Raw genomic sequence first — 18,212 nt, forward strand, 5'->3', positions numbered from 1 at the left:
GAAAGAACCCAAGGACTGCTTCCTAGATGCTTTGCCTCAACCAGCCTCTATTGTCATACCAAGGGCATTTGGGGAGGAGGGGGAAAGGGCTGAGAAAATCACCAGAATTTCTCATCCTTCACCCTCAAAGATTGCAGAAGTTGGCCCACTCTTTTCTCCATCCAATAATTTAGGGAAGAAAATGTGAAGTTCTTTATAGCTCTAGCTCCTGATAAAATGTCATAGCAGGTTCTGAAACCAGATGAACTGATGATATCACTCAGATACTTCCCTGGAGCCTTAATGTCATTCTTACCTCTCTCTTTGTATATGGGATGTCTGTAATTGATGGAGCTTGGCTTCTTCTAGCCACTTAGGCTTATAACCTTGAAATAGCCTGAAGTCTTATTCCCAAATCTCATGATCAAATGTATCAAGGCCACAAGAAAATTAAAAGTGCCCCATGCATTAATATTCTGATTTGAGAGATTATAATCAGGCACATGGGTAATAAATTCTAGCAGAGCCCATTTTATCATGCACACAAAGTCATTTTATATAAAAGTTGATTTTTTACTTCATTACTTTTTCAAAAAAATCAGTATTTTTAGAGGTGGCAAGTCTTTTAAATAGTAAAGCTAATTGAGCATTCAAAATGTTGTGAGCCAATTTTAGACAAAGAAAAGACACACACACACACACACACTGTATATATATCCCCATGATGGTATCTGAACTCAATTGAAATTTAGGGCTGATTTTATCCCTTCTCCTGTAAAGTCTTTAGTTAACAACCTGCATCATTATAGAGTTTCAATCAGCTAAGAGCTCACTACAAAGTTATTCTCGGAGTACAAAGAATCACATAAATAAAAGTGGATGATTTAGAATTCAATCACAATCCATTCCACAGCTCCTGCCAGGACATATGTGCCTTAACATTTTTATGTTAACAGTGTATGTTCATATGACATGTTTGAAGAGGAGCTGCAGCTCATTATTGAAGTACATGTTTTACAATGCAGAAGATCTCAGGTTCAATTCCTAACTGCATCTCCAGTTAAAATGGTGCTGCCAAAACTGGACAGCACGTCTGGGAATGGGAAGGGCCTTTCTTAACTTTATGTAAGAATGACATTGCAGCAATGTAGTTTTTTTAAAAAAATCAGGAATCCTAATATTTTGCTTCAGGATATCACTTGAGGAATATTGATAAAACCTATGTGACCTGATTTTATCCAATGCTATTGTCCAAATACTAGTATAGAAGTACTGGTGCTTTGCAACCCCACTTGAGGATAAGTTACTCGAAGACTTATTTTGTCCTCCAGGCACAGTATATGAGTCTGTCATATGTGACATAGCAAATGAATCAACAGCTTTGAATCAGCCTGTAAAAAATTGTTGCTTTCTGACCTCAAGCTCAAGATCACCAGCGTGATTCCACCTCATATGGTAAGCTGTGGCAAATGTTCAAACTGCATATTGCTGTGCATTTATCCACTAATCTGATGGTTATGATGGATCATAAGCAGAGGCATTAATAACACATGTTTGTTTCCATATATACCAAAGCAGTACATCTGGTTGAGTAATTTAAAGCTCATATGTATTTTTACTGATTGTATTTTCCTGAAGCTATTCAGTGATTGATTCTGTTTGTGTCAACAAAACAACTCCTTATTTCCATGGGAAAACACCACTAGGTTTGTAAGACACCAGAAAAAGCATCCAAGGAAAATATGCATGCCCTGTATAAGATTCTGGACATGACACTAAAAGTATCCTTGGATCAAACACCAGGTATTTGCATATGAGTATGAAAGCAGAAGATAACTATTTGAAAGACCTTCTGCTCACTGTAAATTTTGCTCTCTCATTATAGTCATGGGAGAGGCAAAAGGTGCATGCAATATCATGTGTGGAAAATGCTCTTAAAATTGGTCAATTTTGGTTTGAGGCCTGCTTTTCAGTTCACTGCTATTAGTGATGCATGAACACCCATGTGTTCAGCTACAAAATGATCAAAGATTTGCAAGCATATCCTTCGGGTACTCACAGAAATCTGAATACTTGAGAAAGTGGTCACAAAACCCATTTGCCCTGCATCACCATTTTCTGCACAGCAGGATCTTTAAATTTGCTGCTTCTCTCAATGAGGACTATATACCTTTATTGATCTGAACAGACTGAGTTTAAGGGAATGCAGGTTAGAAAACAGCTAGTGCAGGGCAGAGAAGCAACCCACCACTGAAAACCTCTTCTCCCAAGAGTCTTCTGGGATGGGTTGCCTTTCTCCCCACACCAGCTGTTCTTTGACCTGCAGGCTCTTTAACTGTGCCTATTCATATCTATGGTCTCCACTGATCTGAACAGGAAAATCTAAAGAGCCTGAAGATCCAAAAACAGCTGGTAGAGAAAGAAAAGAAACTCATTCCAAAGTCCCTTGGGGGGAAAGGGTCTTTAGTCGTGGCTTTTTTCTCCTGTGCACCAATCAGTTTGGGAGTTTCAGACTGTGCCCACCTGGAATGGGACTGTACCACAGTCACTTGAACAGGGGTGTTCACATGTTTGAGCACCCCTCTTTTGAATTCTTGCTGGATCCCTAATTGCTATGAGTTGGGGATCATGATCAAGGATACTGTGACCCACATATTGGAATGGAAGACTGGAAAAAATTATATTGCTAATAATTTGATTGCTGCTCAAAAACATATTAAGGTTGTTCACATGATCCTGTAAAGTGGGGTGGAGAGGGCTGGGAGAGTGGGGGGAGGGAGACAGGATTGCTCTTACCTTCCCCATAGACAATCCTCCTTGGGCTGTGTTGCTTGTGTGCCCACACAAGCTGCGCTGCTGGGAGTAGCATGGCCATCTGGAGGCTGGGGAAATGCAGCCTGACCTCCAGAAATCCCACAATGGGATTTCCCACAAGGAGTGCAGTGCATCAGGGGAATTTTGATTCCTTGTGGGGGAATCCCACCAGGAGTGCAGTGAATTGGGGGATTTCCCCACTGCCAGGCAGTCTAGCCACTTGACTCTGTGGCTAGATACAGCCGCACAACCAGGGACTGGGTAGAAGGGCTCACTCATGCCCTTCTACCTCAGTAAAAGCCCAGGTTAAAAACTCAGGCTACCCAGGGGGGCAGCACTGGGATCGGTCCTGATCCAAGCACTGCACATGAGCAGCTTTACCCGGATGGGGCTGTGCAAGGTAGGGCAGCTCATGTGCATATCCTCACTGTGTGGCAGTTCTCCTCACATGCTGAAGCAGGAGTCTCTGGCCATGCAGGTTATCCTATTCCCTACACAGCAATTTCTTAAGACATACGTTAGATTTTTATATTTCTGCTATAAGATAGGTAATTGTGTTTACATACAGAAGTGTGTGTGTGTGTGTGTGTGGTGTTACTTCATGGAAGCATGGCTAGATGCTTTGGCTATATTTTTAGGCTTGCATGGGAAATTAACTCAAATCAGAAATGCAGTCCTGACACAGCATTAAATTTAAGCAGGTCTGGTGTGTGTTGGAAATAAGGAGGGAAATGTGGCTGCCGTTTCAAAGCTTTATTTAATGCAATATCAGGGAGGTAGAGATAGAAAAGGGAACTTGGTTAGGAATTCTATGCTAGTGTTGCATAAAATCTACAAAGAAATCTAAACTAAAAATCCTGAATGAGAGTGCTGGAATTGTAAGATCTGCGAGGGGAGCAGATGGGGAGAAAGAGAGAGATTGGCAAGGAGCCTGGAGAGATGGCTGAGTGAGAAGGGTTACCTATCCATCCTAAGTGTGTTCGGTGCACAAAGTTTGATCCAGAGCCTCCACGAGAGTAGGGTGCAGGGCAGAGTGAAGAAGGAGTGAGGGGCAGCAGCTGCAGCTCGCCTTGTGAAACTCAGTGGATTGTGGATTTCACCAGTGTCCCCAGCCATATGGCTTGCCCAGGGTAGATATAGCCAAAATCTAGGGGTGTGCAGTTTGGGAATTCGGTGATTCGGTTCGGGACCCGAACCGAATCACCCCTGTTCTGTTTTGTGCCCAAATATGGGCCACCCGAATCACCCTTGATTTGGTTCGGATTTGGATTTAACCCGAATCTGAATCGATTCGGGGGGTAAAAAAGGGGCCCAGGGGCAAATTTTTGGGGTGGGGTGGTAGTGCCCAATGGGTGGAGTCTACCACCCCAATTTCAGGGGAATTGGGCAAAGGGCTGATTTTTGGGGAATTTTTGAAATTTTAGTGACTTTGGGGTAGTTCGGGGGCATAGCATGGGATCTGGGCAAAAAGAGTGGGGTGGTCTTTGGGGCAGATTGGGACAGAAAGTGGGGACTGGGGCAGAATAGTGGGGTGGGGTGGTAGTGCCTAATGGGTGGAGGCTACCACCCCTCCCCAATTTCAGAATGATTGCACAGAGGGGTGAATTTTGGTGAATTCTGAGGTTTGTCTTCATAAGGTGAAGTGTGCTAAATTGATTACTTCCTCATATTCATAGTAATTGAGATTGTGAAAAAGTGAAAGTGGGGTCATGAGAGTTGTCTAATTGAGAAAAATCTCATTTGCTATGATAGAATGAGAATTCACACCTCAGAAGTTTTTTCTGAGGTGTGAATTCTCATTCTATCATAGCAAATGAGATTTTTTTTCAGTTAGACAACTCTCATGACCCCACTTTCACTTTTTCACACTTACTATGAATATGAGGAAGTAATCAATTTAGCACACCACCTTATGAAGACAAACCTCAGAATTCACCAAAATTCACCCCTCTGCCCAATCACTCTGAAATTGGGGACGGGTGGTAGCCTCCACCCATTAGGCACTATCTACCAGCCCACCCCACTCCTTTGGGGCAGATCCACTTTCTGCCCCCAATCTGCCCCAAAGACACCAAAACTTCAAATATTCCCAAAAAACCAGGCCTCTGCCCAATCCCCCTGAAATTGGGGTGGTAGCCTCCACCCATTAGGCACTACCACCCCACCCCACTCTTTTGGGGCAGATCCACTTTCTGCCCCCAAACTGCCCCAAAGTCACTAAAACTTCAAAAATTCTCAAAAAATCAGGCCTCTGCCCAATCCCCCTGAAATTGGGGTGGTAGCCTGCACCCATTAGGCACTACCACCCCACCCCACTCTTTTTGCCCAGATCCCATGCTATGCCCCTGAACTGCCCTAAAGTCACTAAAACTTCAAAAAAATCCCCCCAAATCAACCATGAACCGAATCACCCGAATTTTTCATGCCCGAAATTCGGGTGATTCGGCTCGGGCCCAAAAAATATCGGGGGACATCCTGGGTTATTCGGTTTGGCCCCAAATCACCCAAAATTGCTCATTTCGGGCACAGATCGTTCTGTGCCCGAAATTTTTTGCACATCCCTACCAAAATCTTACCCTGCAGCTTTGTTTGAATCTGTCAAGAGGCTATCCTTCCCTGGAGGGTAGGGTGATTGTTGCAATACAAAGGTGTCCCTTGCTAAAGTGGGCTTAATCAGTGCAGGTGTGTCCCAGAATGTCTGGGAAGATTCTAGCTATGCATGGGTGGTGAAAATGGTTCTATGTTTGCCCACTCTCTCAAAACCTGGGCATCACAGGTGCAAAATGCAAATCTCTTGTTGACTCTGAAGCTTGCCATCTTATCTCAACCAGCCACTTTGGCTTTAGGCAGGGGGGAAAGGCTCTCTGTTTGCTCATTTCTGCGGAATATTCAAAGTGTTATCTCCAAAAAATGAGTCTTCCTGCCTCAGGTCTATTAACTACTCTTGAAAGAGATGTCATGGTACACACTTTCCCAGTCCATTGCACATTAGACCTAAAGGCATGTTGCCAAGCTGGCTTGCGCTAATGACTGGTCCATGCCAAAGGGCTGGGGCTGTATGAGGTGAAAAGTTCACTAGAGGCTCTTAGCCTGCAACATGGTGCTTTTGCTAAAACATGGAGAGGGATGGCTTTTTGTGTAGCAACAGAATACTGCTATTTGTTTGTACACGTTAAAGAAATGTAACTTAATTGGAACATCAGAGAAAATAATCCTAGTTCTGTATAGCTTTGAAGTTTCTAAATGGTATTGTTTGCTGGAAGGCAAAGGAGATACTGTTGGTGGCAGTAGTGACTCTGGTGAGAAGCTCTGTGCAAGCGGAATGGCAATCACTAATGCACATGAGGCACAATTAGAATGGCCTAACTTGTAATTTCAGTGGGATTCCTTTGAGAAATTTTCCTCATCATGTCAAGCAATGAAATCAATGGGCTTAAGTGCTCGTACCTCTGTGCTAGAAAGGGACCTTTGCATTTAGGTGTAACTGTTTGTGAAGTCAGTAGAGACGATTTAATTCTCAGAAGTGGGTGGGAGATGAGGAAAAACAACCATGCAGGATATTCATTCTAGTCAGAAAATAAGTACCAGTCTTGCAGCTAATTTTAAGGGGAAATGATATAGGAATACAAAATGTCCCTGCTAGGGATGTGCAAACAGGTTTGAAGCCGAACCTGTTTGAAGTCAAACCGGTTCGGTTCAATGACTCAATGTTGAGCCAAAACCCACCAACCCTGGTTCAGTCTGACATCGGACCAACCCCTCCCTGGGCCTTTTTTTTTTAAATTACTTTTTTTTAAACTTACCCCCATTGCACATGCATGGTGGCCTCCAAAATGGCTGCCACACAGGGGAAAGGCCCAGAAAGGGCCAAAGATCACCTAAACTGAGCGCTTTTTAGCAAAATGGAGGCCAAAAGGGGGGAGAGGGAACATCCACAACCCACCCCACAGCTTTGGTGAAGCCCCCTGGAAGTACAAATAATAATAAAAAAATATTTTAGAAAAATATTCACAACCCCCCCCCCCAAGCTGAACCAAGCCGGGGGGGGGGGTTGAGGGGGGCAAAACTGAACTGGCCCAGTCCAGTTCAAGGCTGGTTTGGCCTCAAACCAAACTAGGCCAGCCAGTTTTGTGCAAATCCCTAGTCCCTGCACAGTGGATTTGAATTGCAGCTCCACTACTATATTCAAAACAGCTTCTCTGTATCATGTCATCACCTTAAAGGAGATTCCTCCTCCTTTCCCTGCTTCTAAGGCCCAAGTAACACGAATGCCTTGGCTCGGTGATCAGAAAGGAAGGAGCTATGTCAACAGAGAAAGTGCTACAGCTTGTGCTGACAGGTTGTTAGAGAAAGAGAAGGCACAAGGAGAAGCAGAAATATAAATAGATGTACTTGAAAAGGAGTCTGTGAGAAAAGGAAGAAGTTTGAAAGCCATTAGTAAACGCATGATTGCCCTTTGTAACAGCACCAATAAAGTCTACAATGTGCAGTAAGAGGGATTTAATGGAGGAGAAGCATCTTATGAAAAACCACGTATAGTTGGGGAAATTCAGGTTCAATGATGCAAATGATGTTTCAAACTTATAAGATATTAAGAGGCATATGGAAATCCATATCACGAAATATGTGAAGTGTACAAGGGCCATCCAGTTGTAAAAGAAAAATAATACGGCACTGGTGATTGCTTTCTTGGTTCTTGCTTGTGTATATGTGTTTCTCTCAAGTGTGGAAAGAATTTTTGTAGTTGCTTGAACAAGTGAATGAAGAAGGAATTGCAGCCTTAATGATGGTTTTGTAAGTTTGACTATGCACAAAATGGAGGGGGGAAGAGAGAGAAATGTCTTTCCTCAAACTCTAGTCACCATCAAGCAGATGGAGGAAAGATGTAGTGAGCAGCTAGCACCAATCAAAATAGGTCAGCCTTATTCTTAAAAAATTAAATTAAATTAAAGCATGATTATATAGTCTCTCCATGGCTGCTGAAATTCCTTATCTAAGCAAACACTTCGATTCAGGTAAGAATCATTCTCCTCTGAATGTGTGCATTCAGTGATAGCATAAAATGGATGGACATAATTCTTCCCTCAGTTCCCTCATTTTGGTCTCCCACTGTATATTGATTCATTCTGGTGAATAAGTTGTGCAAAGTCTTTTGTTTCATTGCACTTTAATATAATTGTTTAATCCCATTGCATGCCATTCAACCCACATTTTCCTGTTCTCCCTATCTTCTGGTAGAGGGAGGTGGGTCAGCACAAGCATTCCCCATAGTGTAATTTATAGTGAGGCTCTGTTAAAAATCTTCCATCATGTTCTCACTCCCGTTGCCTGATAATTACACACTGCAGAAAGCTGAACTGAATTTGCTCACTCCTGAGAGCTTCGCCTTGTAGAAAATTGAATTAGGCCCATGCATTTGATAATGAGAAGGGCTTCTTTTCCCTGATACTGGAGTGTGCACAGCCATGATAGAGAGACATTATATCCCTAAGCAGTGAGGTCTTCATTAGCACAGCACTCTGAATGTCAACGAGAGGTGTATCACAGTGCCTTTTTCAACCATGTCTTCTTCAGTATTATAGACTGGGATAGACTCTGCAGGGGAATTCCAGTATAACCAGAGCTAGTATTTTAGTTACTCTCCAGAATTTATTAAAATATGAACTACATTTGCATCAGGTTTTTAAAGCTCTTTGTGCAGAGTAGGGGTGTGCACAAAGCCAGTTTTCCCAGTTCTGTTTGAATCTGAACAAGATTTGAACCAGACCAGACCGGGCCCCTGGCTTGATTCAAATTTGAACTGGTTCTGGCCCAGTTCAAATAACCTACTACACATTAAAAAGTGTTAAAAATTATTACAGCAGTCAGTCTGGGGTGGCGGCAGTGGCAGCTCCCCTGACCCCTGCCTGCCTCTCCCAATTGTCCAGAGCCCTTTTTGTGCCTGATTCATGCTGGTTCAGGCCTTCTCCGGCCCATTTTGGGCCTCTGCATATGCATGGAGGCCATTTGATTGACCCCCATGCATGCACATTGGCCATTTGCATGACCCCCACGCCTGCAGCCATGGTGGCCACTGTGAGTTACAATTTTTAACACTTTAACACTAGGGGCTTTAAACTGGTCCCAAGCCGGCTTGGCCGGTTCGGCTTGACCTCAAACCAAACTGGGTCTGGTTTGTCTCAAGGCTGAGTCTTTGAGCCAGGCCGGTTCACGTTTGAGCTGGCTTAAACACACCTAATGGGGAGTTATGAGAAACCTTAAACCTCTCCAACCCTCATGACACATTGTACTCATAATCATGAATGCATGCACAAAATAGCTGTGCCAATGGTAGGAATGGAAGGTACAGGAAGGCGTCATGAAGAGTTATCACAAGTGATGTGGGACAAATCCTGGTTCAAGTTTCAGGGGGGCCTTGGTAAGCTCCCTTGCCTGGGTGGGCCCCAAAAAACTTGTTCTCACACCACTACATGAAGGCTATGGATGAAGAGGTGTTCCCGGGGATCAACAGCCAACCCTTCTGAGGTTCTCATCCCTCATCAGTTGCCAATGTTGCTGACTTCAGATCTTCAGCATCAGCCAGCCCCTGAGTTTATCTTCTGTGCTACCCAATGTCCCTCCCTCTCAAGGGAAGAGCCTAGAATATGGGCTACATATCCATTGCCAGTAACCCAAAGACTCTACAGAGCAACAGAGGAACTGCTTCTGTGAGCTGACATTGGTCATCCCCTGTAGTTCATCTGCAGCTAGATTCCCATGAATACTTCCACCTTATATATTGTTTTTAAGGAAAGTAAGCTTATGCAATGTGTGTTTGTGCATGTGTGTAGGCCTGCGTCTATATGTCTCCACCACCACCATCAACTTTGCAGCGCCAGGACCAATATGAACCAAATTGGGTACAGTTGTAGGGACAAATGGGAAACTCCAATAGTGTAGTTTGTGATTATGTCATCCAACCTGATTCAAAATGGCAGATGCGTGAATGTTTGAGGTGCAAATGGGCTAACCTGTGGACTGTCTAACTGATTTGAACCAAATTTGGTACAATTGTAGTGAGTGAAACATAGCGACACCTCAACGACATAGTCTGTGTTGATGCCATCCACCCCAATTCAACATGGCAGATGCGTTAATGTTGAGGCACAAGTGGGCTAACTTGTGAACCACCTAACTGATTTGAGCCAAATTTGCTACAGGTATTATTATTATTATTATTATTTATTTTACATTTTTATATTCCGGTCTTCCTCCAAGGAGCCCAGAGTGGTGTACTACATACTTAGGTTTCTTCTCACAATGACCCTGTGACGTAGGTTAGGCTGAGAGAGAAGTGACTGGCCCAGAGTCACCCAGCTAGTATCATGGCTGAATAGGGATTTGAACTCGGGTCTCACCGGTCCTAGTCCAGCACTCTAACCACTACACCGGCTCTCTAATATATATATATATATATAAATTTATTATTGCTTCTTTACACAGTCAGACAGGTGTTATTGACTGGTTTGTTTTATTCAGGCATCGAGTCCTTCCCAAGGACCTGGGATGGCTGAATTTTATTGTCAGTTGTTATAGATATCGTCGCAGAATATAGGCTGTTCCCAGTAAAGCTGCTTTTTGTAATTGGCTGATGGTGATTTCTGTGGCCCCTATGGTGTTGAGGTGCTCTTCAAGGTCTTTTGGAACTGCACCCAGGGCACCAATTACCCTGGATTATTTGGGTCTTTTTCTTCTACAGCCTTTCAATTTCAATTTGTAGATCTTTGTATTTGGTGATTTTTTTTTCTATTTCTTTTTCTTCTATTCTGCTATCCCCTGGTATTGCTATGTCGATTATTTTCACTTATTTTTCTTTCTTCTCGACTACAGTTATATCTGGTGTATTGTGTGGCAGATGTCTGTCTGTTTGTAGTCGGAAGTCCCATAATATTTTTACATCTTCATTTTCTTCAACTTTTTCAATTTTATGGTCCCACCAACGTTTGGCTACAGGTAGCTTGTATTTTTTGCAGATGTTCCAGTGTATCATCCCTGCTAGTTGTCATGCCTTCGTTTGTAGTCAGTCTGTGCGATCTTTTTACAACAGCTGATTAGGTGGCCCACTGTTTCATCTGCTTCTTTACAAAGGCGGCACTTGCTGTTTGTGGTGGATTTTTCTACTTTGGCTCTTATTGCATTTGTTCTTAGTGCCTGTTCTTGTGCAGCCAGTATTAAACCCTCTGTTTCTTTCTTCAAGTTGCCATTCTTAAACCATTGCCAGGTCTTGCTGATGTCTGATTTTCCACTTATATTGTGCAAATATTGACCATGCAGGTGCTTATTTTTCCATTTTTCTGCTCAGTTCTTGACTTGTTCTTTCTTGTAGGCCTGTTTTGTTTCATTGGTGTTGAATAGTTTCTCGTTATTGACCATTTGAAGCGCATCTACTTCACTGTCCTTTATATATTCTTCAAGGCCTCTTTTCCCCTCCTTTGCTGTTTGATGGACTTGCAGCATTCCTCTTCCACTTGAGCTGCGAGGGAGGTATAGCCTATCGACATCACTGCAGGGGTGCAGAGCATGATTGATGGTCATGATTTTCCTGGTCTTATGATCTAGCGTCTCTAGCTCTGCCTGGGTCCAGTCTATTATTCCTGCATTCTATCTGATAACAGGTATAGGCCAGGTGTTTATGGCTTGTATTGTGTTCCCGCCATTGAGTTTGGACTTGAGGATTTTTCTAACTCTCCTGATGTATTCACTTCCAATTTTTCTTTTAACTGCAGTGTGAGCAATGTTATCAGCCTGGAGAATGCCCAAGTATTTGTGATGTTCTTTCTCTACCAGGTTCTTGATTTTGCTTCCACTGGGCAGTTCTATTCCTTCTGTTTTTCTTATTTTCCCTCTGTTCATTATTAATGCAGCACACTTGTCTAGTCCAAACTCCATTGCTATATCACTACTGAATATACGGACAGTGTTTAGCAGTGATTCGATTTCTGACTGGGACTTTCCATACAACTTCAGATCGTCCATGTACAGCAGATGGTTGATTTGACTTGATGTTTTAGATGTTTGGTATCCGAGGCATGTTTTGTTTAGTATTTGTGAAATTGGGGTCATGGTGATTACAAACAACAGAGGGGATAGTGAGTCCCCTTGGAAAATGCCTCTTCTAATGCTAACCTGTCCAAGTGTCTTGCCATTGATTGTTAACTGTGTATTCCACATGCTCATTGCTATTTTATAAATATCTGAATGTTTTTGCTGACACCAGTTGTTTCTAAACATTTTAGTATCCATGTGTGAGGCAATGAATCGAAGGCTTTCTTGTAGTCAGTCCATGCAACACTTCTCTTGTAATTTTCTAAAATCATTTTGTCAATCAGCAGCTGGTCTTTTGTACCTCTGGTGTTCGGGCAATTTCCTTTCTGCTCAACTGGAAGCTGTTTGTTAGTTAATAAGTGTTGCATCACTTCATCTGCTATTATTCCAGTTAATAATTTGAACATGGTTGGCAGACAGGTTATTGGTCTATAATTACTTGGAACTGCACCTTTTGCTGGGTCTTTCATGATGAGATGAGTTTTCCCAGTTGTTAGGCATTGTTCAATATCACCTCCTTGCAAAATGTGATTGAACTGTTTTGATAGTTTATGAAGGCTTGTTAGGTGTTTAAGCCAAAAGCCATGCAGTTCATCGTCGCCTGGAGCAGTCTAATTTTCAATTTTCTTTGCTCTTTCACTTATTAATTCTGGTGTTATTATTAGATCTTGCATTTGTTGGTTACATTTTTTGACCTCTTTCATCCAGCCTGCTTTTTTATTATAATCTATTGGATTGTCCCATAATTTCCCCCAGAATTGCACTGTTTCTTCTTTATTTGGTGTTTCTAGGTTTCTTGCAGTTTCTCCTTCTATGCTTTGGTAGAAACGTCTCTGATTCAACTGGAATTGGAGATTCTGCCTGTGTTGTGTAGTTCTGGCTTCATATCTGCTAATCTTCTTTGACACTGCTGTTATTTGCTGCTTTATTATTTCCAGGACTTCTCTAATTTTCCTTGAATCTAGGTGATATTTTTGGATCAGATACTGTTTGGTGTTTTCATTCTTCAGCTTCTTGTCTTTCATATCTTTCAATTTACTAGCATCTGATCTAAGCCTGGAGATTTTATTTTCTAATCTAATCTTCCATTTAGGTGATGTACTACTTTCTTTTTTGACAGGTCCAGTGATCTTATATCCGAGCTGTTGTGTTGTTGTTGTTGCTGCACTGTACATGAGTTGGTTGGTTTCTTGCAAATTCTTGGTTGTTATTTCTGCAAGTGCAGCATTGACATCTTTTAATACCTGAGCAAGTTGTTTTTTGGCAACTGTTTTTAGAGCTGGAAGTTGAACCCTGGTGGTTGTTTGGTTCATGTGCTCAGTTATTTTTTGCTTTAGTTCTTGTTGCTTTTCTGTTAAACGGCATTTGGGTTTTTGAGGTGAAGGCAAAGGGGAGGTTGCCTGGTTTTGATTTTGAAACAGTTCAGCAACAGTGGCATCTTCTATTTCCAACACCTCCTCCACCTGTGCCTGAGCAACTGCTTCAGTTGGTGGTAATTCTTCTTCCATGTCTTGAGCCTGTGTTGCTCTTTGCAGTTCTTCCAGCTCAACTCCTGTGAATACTTTATTTCTTATTATGAATCTTCTCTTCTGCTAGCCATTGTTCTGTTATTTCTGTATCTGGATGCTTCTCTTTCCAAATTTGGTCCATTCTTTTAAAATAACCTCTTCTAGTTGGACTAGACTTGTAACAGCAGATCATTATTTCCTTGTTGGCATTTTTTGTATATTTTTTTCGGTTAAGCGACGTTTCTTCCAGTAACTTTGCTGTCTTCAGCCCTGGTTGCTCAACTGAAGATCCTGAGTCCTGTTGCCCACTTGCCACCAGATGTCCAGGGACTCCAGCACCTGGCGCGGTCCTTGTTGACCCGGGCGATGACCGATCCAGTATAGATTTATTAAAGTTACGTCTCACCATATTGTTGATGGGAGAGGCACTCTTTGGCTCCTCTGGTGAGACCTGTCCGGTATGGTTGGACCTCTGGTATAGCTCTCACCTTCCTCAGAGCATGCAAGCCCCACAACCACACCAAGGTAGTGCCTCACTGGGGGTTGTTATTATTATTATTATTATATAATAGGTATAAGGACACAAAGGGACAGCTCAGGGTTGTAGTTTGAAATGATGTCATCCACCCTGATACAAGATGGTGTGAAGAGTTGAGGTGCAAGAGCGCTAACTTGTGGGCTGCCTAACTGATTTATTTTGGACTGTTTGTTTGATTGATTGATTGATTGATTGATTGATTGATTTCTATGCCACCCTTCCCAAAATGGCTCAGGGCAGCTTACATTAAAGTTGTAGTGAATGACACATAGGAATAATGCAACGACATAGTTTGTGATGGTATCATCCACCTCAATTCAGGATGGTGGACATGTGGATGTTTAAAGATGAAGTGGGCTCACTTGTGAGGATTATCAATTAAGATTATAGTGAAAGAAAAGTAGGCAGATTAGTTCTTACCAGAATAACTTGTTATTAGCAGGTAATTGTAAAATGCTTTGGAAGTCTGTTCTAGCTTACTTAGTGTATAACTAACTAACAAAATAAATAATTATCAATCAGTGACTTAAACTTAGGCAAGAATTTGACAATATGGAAGAGATCGAAGTGCAAATGGAATTATCTAAACTGAATAGACAGGCAAATTTTCTGTGGAATTCCAATGTCCAGGTCTCAGAAACAGGGGCGTATCTAGGGTGCGGCAGGCAGGGCACGTGCCCTGGGTGCCACTTTAAGGAGGGCGCTATTTTGTAAAATTAATTTTTTTTAAAAAGGCTGCTGAAAACAAAATGGCCACCACTCATGCTCAAATGGCCTCTGTGAGGCCCTAGGCCATGCCAGGCCTTGCAGAGGCCATTTGAGCATGCACGGTGGCGATTTTGTTTCCAGTGGCCATTTTTTTTTAAAAAAATATTATTTTTAAAATTGGCCACCACACATGCTCAAATTGTCCCTGTGAGGCCCTAGAGGCCAGCGGGGGGAGCGAAAACCTTTGCAGACACCCCATGCCCCCACGGCCTTTAGAAAGTCCCCTGAAGGGGCTACAGGTAAAAGGTTTTTGTTTGTTTGTTTGTTTTTTAAAATAGTATGATATAAGACACTGTACACATATTCAGATTGGCACTATGTACAGCAAATCAGGCCTTGTGAATACTGAGCTGAAGCTTATGAGTTAGGATTGTATTCATTTGCTCTTATGATAAGTGAGTTAAATGTGATGTCTTAATAATATGGCTATTGATGGTGAGTTTGTCTTTGAATCAGTGTGAAATCTTAGTATTAAGGCCCACTGGGAGTTTCTTGCTCTCTTTCTCTCATTTTAACTGTCTTTCTGAAAGACTAGAATATATTCCAAGGAGTGACACAGTTTACTCTGCATATCCTTTAATTATTTTCAGAGTATCTGGGAAAAGTCCAATTCTCCATTTAATTTTAAAACTTATGTAATAGTGATGCTACAATACATAGTAGAGAATTAGGCAAGCATTTCTGTTTAGTTTTCCAAGTACACCTCCACATAGTATTTAGGTATTTCATGAAACCTAGCATACTGAAATTTGTAGTTTTCCAGCATTTTTTGGTCTGGCTATATCCACTGCTGAATAGTTTTTGAAATATTAAAAGATTAATGAGCTTGACTTGTATTTTTGAGCTGATATTATGGTAAAGTTATCTGAAAGATGAGTGTCAGATGTTTGGACAGGGGGCACAATTTCAGTGTTCGCCCTAGGCGCTATTTCCCCTAGATACGCCTCTGCTCAGAAAATAGATCTGGAAGAGAATTCATCTCACAGTATCAGGGAGCAGAAGTCAATCAGGACTTGCCAGAGCAAGTCCCAGAGGGAGAAGGAGTGCAGTGGAGCTTACCTGGCTCCACTGCACTGGCCAAAGAAGAGGAGACAGGCAGGGGGAAATGCACAGCCTGGCCTGGAACCACTGCTTTCAGCCACTGCAGAGGTGGTGGTTGGGTGTGTCAGAGCTGGAATGGTCAAAGAGGTTTGTGAGGCTATTACAGCTTCTTGCAAGGTAGCGAAGAGGTCTTATGAGTGCGAGCTGTATAGGAGGCTATTTAGAGCCAGTCAGGGAGTGCTGAGGACAAGACTCAGCAGCAAGGGTATAGCTATAATTGAGTGAAAGGGTTCAAAAAACCCAGGCCCCCAGCTCCTGAGGGCCCTCCAGATCCACCAATCCCTATTTTCTTCATATCACCCTTGCTCTGGGGCGCCGCTAGAGAGAGGGGTGGACACAGGCCTCCTCTCCCATAGCTACACCACTGCTAAGGAGGTTGGTGTTGACAACTGGAGCTCCTAAAAAGGAATTCAGCTGAGTGAAAGAAGTAGGCACAGGATCCCAGAGAACTCTTTCTCCTCCATGTCTGAGGCATTTGTGGAGAATGAATATTGACACACAGGTATTGATCATCCCTAAAGAAGAATATAAGTTGTCCACATTACAAAAAGAGTAACTGAGTGTTTCATAGATAGATAACCTAGGATGGAGAGGTAGTAGCTGACATTCTGACTAATGCAGCATGCATGTTAGGAAGACTTTTGAGGTTCCACCAGGAGCCCTTGCACAGCCCTCAGTCCTCTTGTGCTTGCACAGTTGCACAAGAATACTAATACTCCCCAAGCTCAGCCCATGCTCCAGAACTGCTCTGTAAAAGTGGGGAAATGTCAGCAATATCTTTCTGCTCTTCCAGAACACTTCTGGAGTTCCATAACATCTGGAGTGTGGGCAGCACTCAGAAGTATTAGCACTCTTGTGCAACAGCATGAGCTCAAGAGGACAGGGGGTGTTGCATGAGGGCTTCTGCTGCATCGCTACAGTCCCTACTAATGCATGTGGTCAGGACATCAGCCAGTGTTTCATAGATGGCACAAGACAATGAGAACTATGCCTTACAAATCCAAAATGAGGAATGTTGATGCTCATAATATCTAAATATATTATGAGCCATTTTGGAAGGGATAGCTAGCTAGCTAGATAGATAGATAGATAAACTCTGAGTACTTGAACATAGGGTTGCTTAAAATCAGCACATTTATCTCCATTGTCTCAGCATTTAAATGATGAGACGTCGTATGTGTTCAGAAGAGGTAAGGATGACTTCTGCATCGGAGCTGTTGCTTCAAATATAACATCTAATGCAACATCTCTGTGGTGAGATGTCACGGTCTTCCAGATTTCATCTTGAACACATGGATCTTCCAACTTCGGATATTAATCAGAAGTTAGGGATCAAAATAATCCCTGCTTCTTTAAAATAGGAGAATCAACCTTTTAAATAAACAGTTTGAGAACCACCACTATAGGCACATGAATTCTGCTGTTCTTAGCAACAGTTACTAGGGTAGCATAATTAGATATGTGAAGGCCTGGGGGGAACCAGAAAAAAGGGGGGAAAACAGCTTCCCCCCATTTTTTACAGGTTTTATTTCTTAGTCTAAGCATAATAGAAATATTTATCCAGCTTCTTGAACTGGTATTTTCAAAGATCTTTACAGTGTATTTCCCCAGCTCTTAGTGGACAAACAGAGCTTTTTAATTTCTTCCCCATTACATCATATTATAAAATGTTGAGATTCTATAAAGGCCTTTATTCTATATGTTTCACAGGCAGAATGTAGGAAAACAATATTTTGGTTGATTTTATTTCACATGATGGCTGGGTTAGGCATGGTATGTGAACAGCTGGGATCTGTGCGAATCCTGTTGCTCCAGCCCAGCCTCACCCTACTTTTAAGCTTGGCTGCTAGCCATGATTAAGGGCTTGAGCACTCCCTTAACCTGGCTGCTGGGACTGTGTGTCTTCTTAGGTTGCATGCAGCCCAAGGAGACACAGAGATGGGTGCCGAGAGTGCCTGTCTCACAGGGGTATCCCCCAATGTACTGCACTTGCCAAGCAGTGCATTGTGAGATACCTCAGGAAACTGTTATCCCAGCCTCCAGAGATCCATGCTGCATGGAGTAGCATGGATTGTGTGGGAATGCACTCCCCACTCCCCACACCAGTAAGTGATTTTCAGGAAGGTAAGCTTTGCTCAGCCACCTAATGGTGCAGTGGGGAAATGATTTGACTGGCAAGCCAGAGGTTGCTGGGTCGAATCCCCGCTGGTATGTTTCCCAGACTATGGGAAACACCTATATTGGGCAGCAGCGATATAGGAAGATGCTGAAAGGCATCATCTCATACTGCGAAGGAAAAGGTAATGGTAAACCACTCCAGCAGTTCACACGCCTCCTGTATTCTACCAAAGACAACCACAGGGCTCTGTAGTCGCCAGGAGTCGACACCAACTCGACAGCACACTTTTAAGATTTGCTCA

Source organism: Hemicordylus capensis, chromosome 3, assembly GCF_027244095.1.
Source record: "Hemicordylus capensis ecotype Gifberg chromosome 3, rHemCap1.1.pri, whole genome shotgun sequence".
Classification (NCBI taxonomy): Eukaryota; Metazoa; Chordata; class Lepidosauria; order Squamata; family Cordylidae; genus Hemicordylus; species Hemicordylus capensis.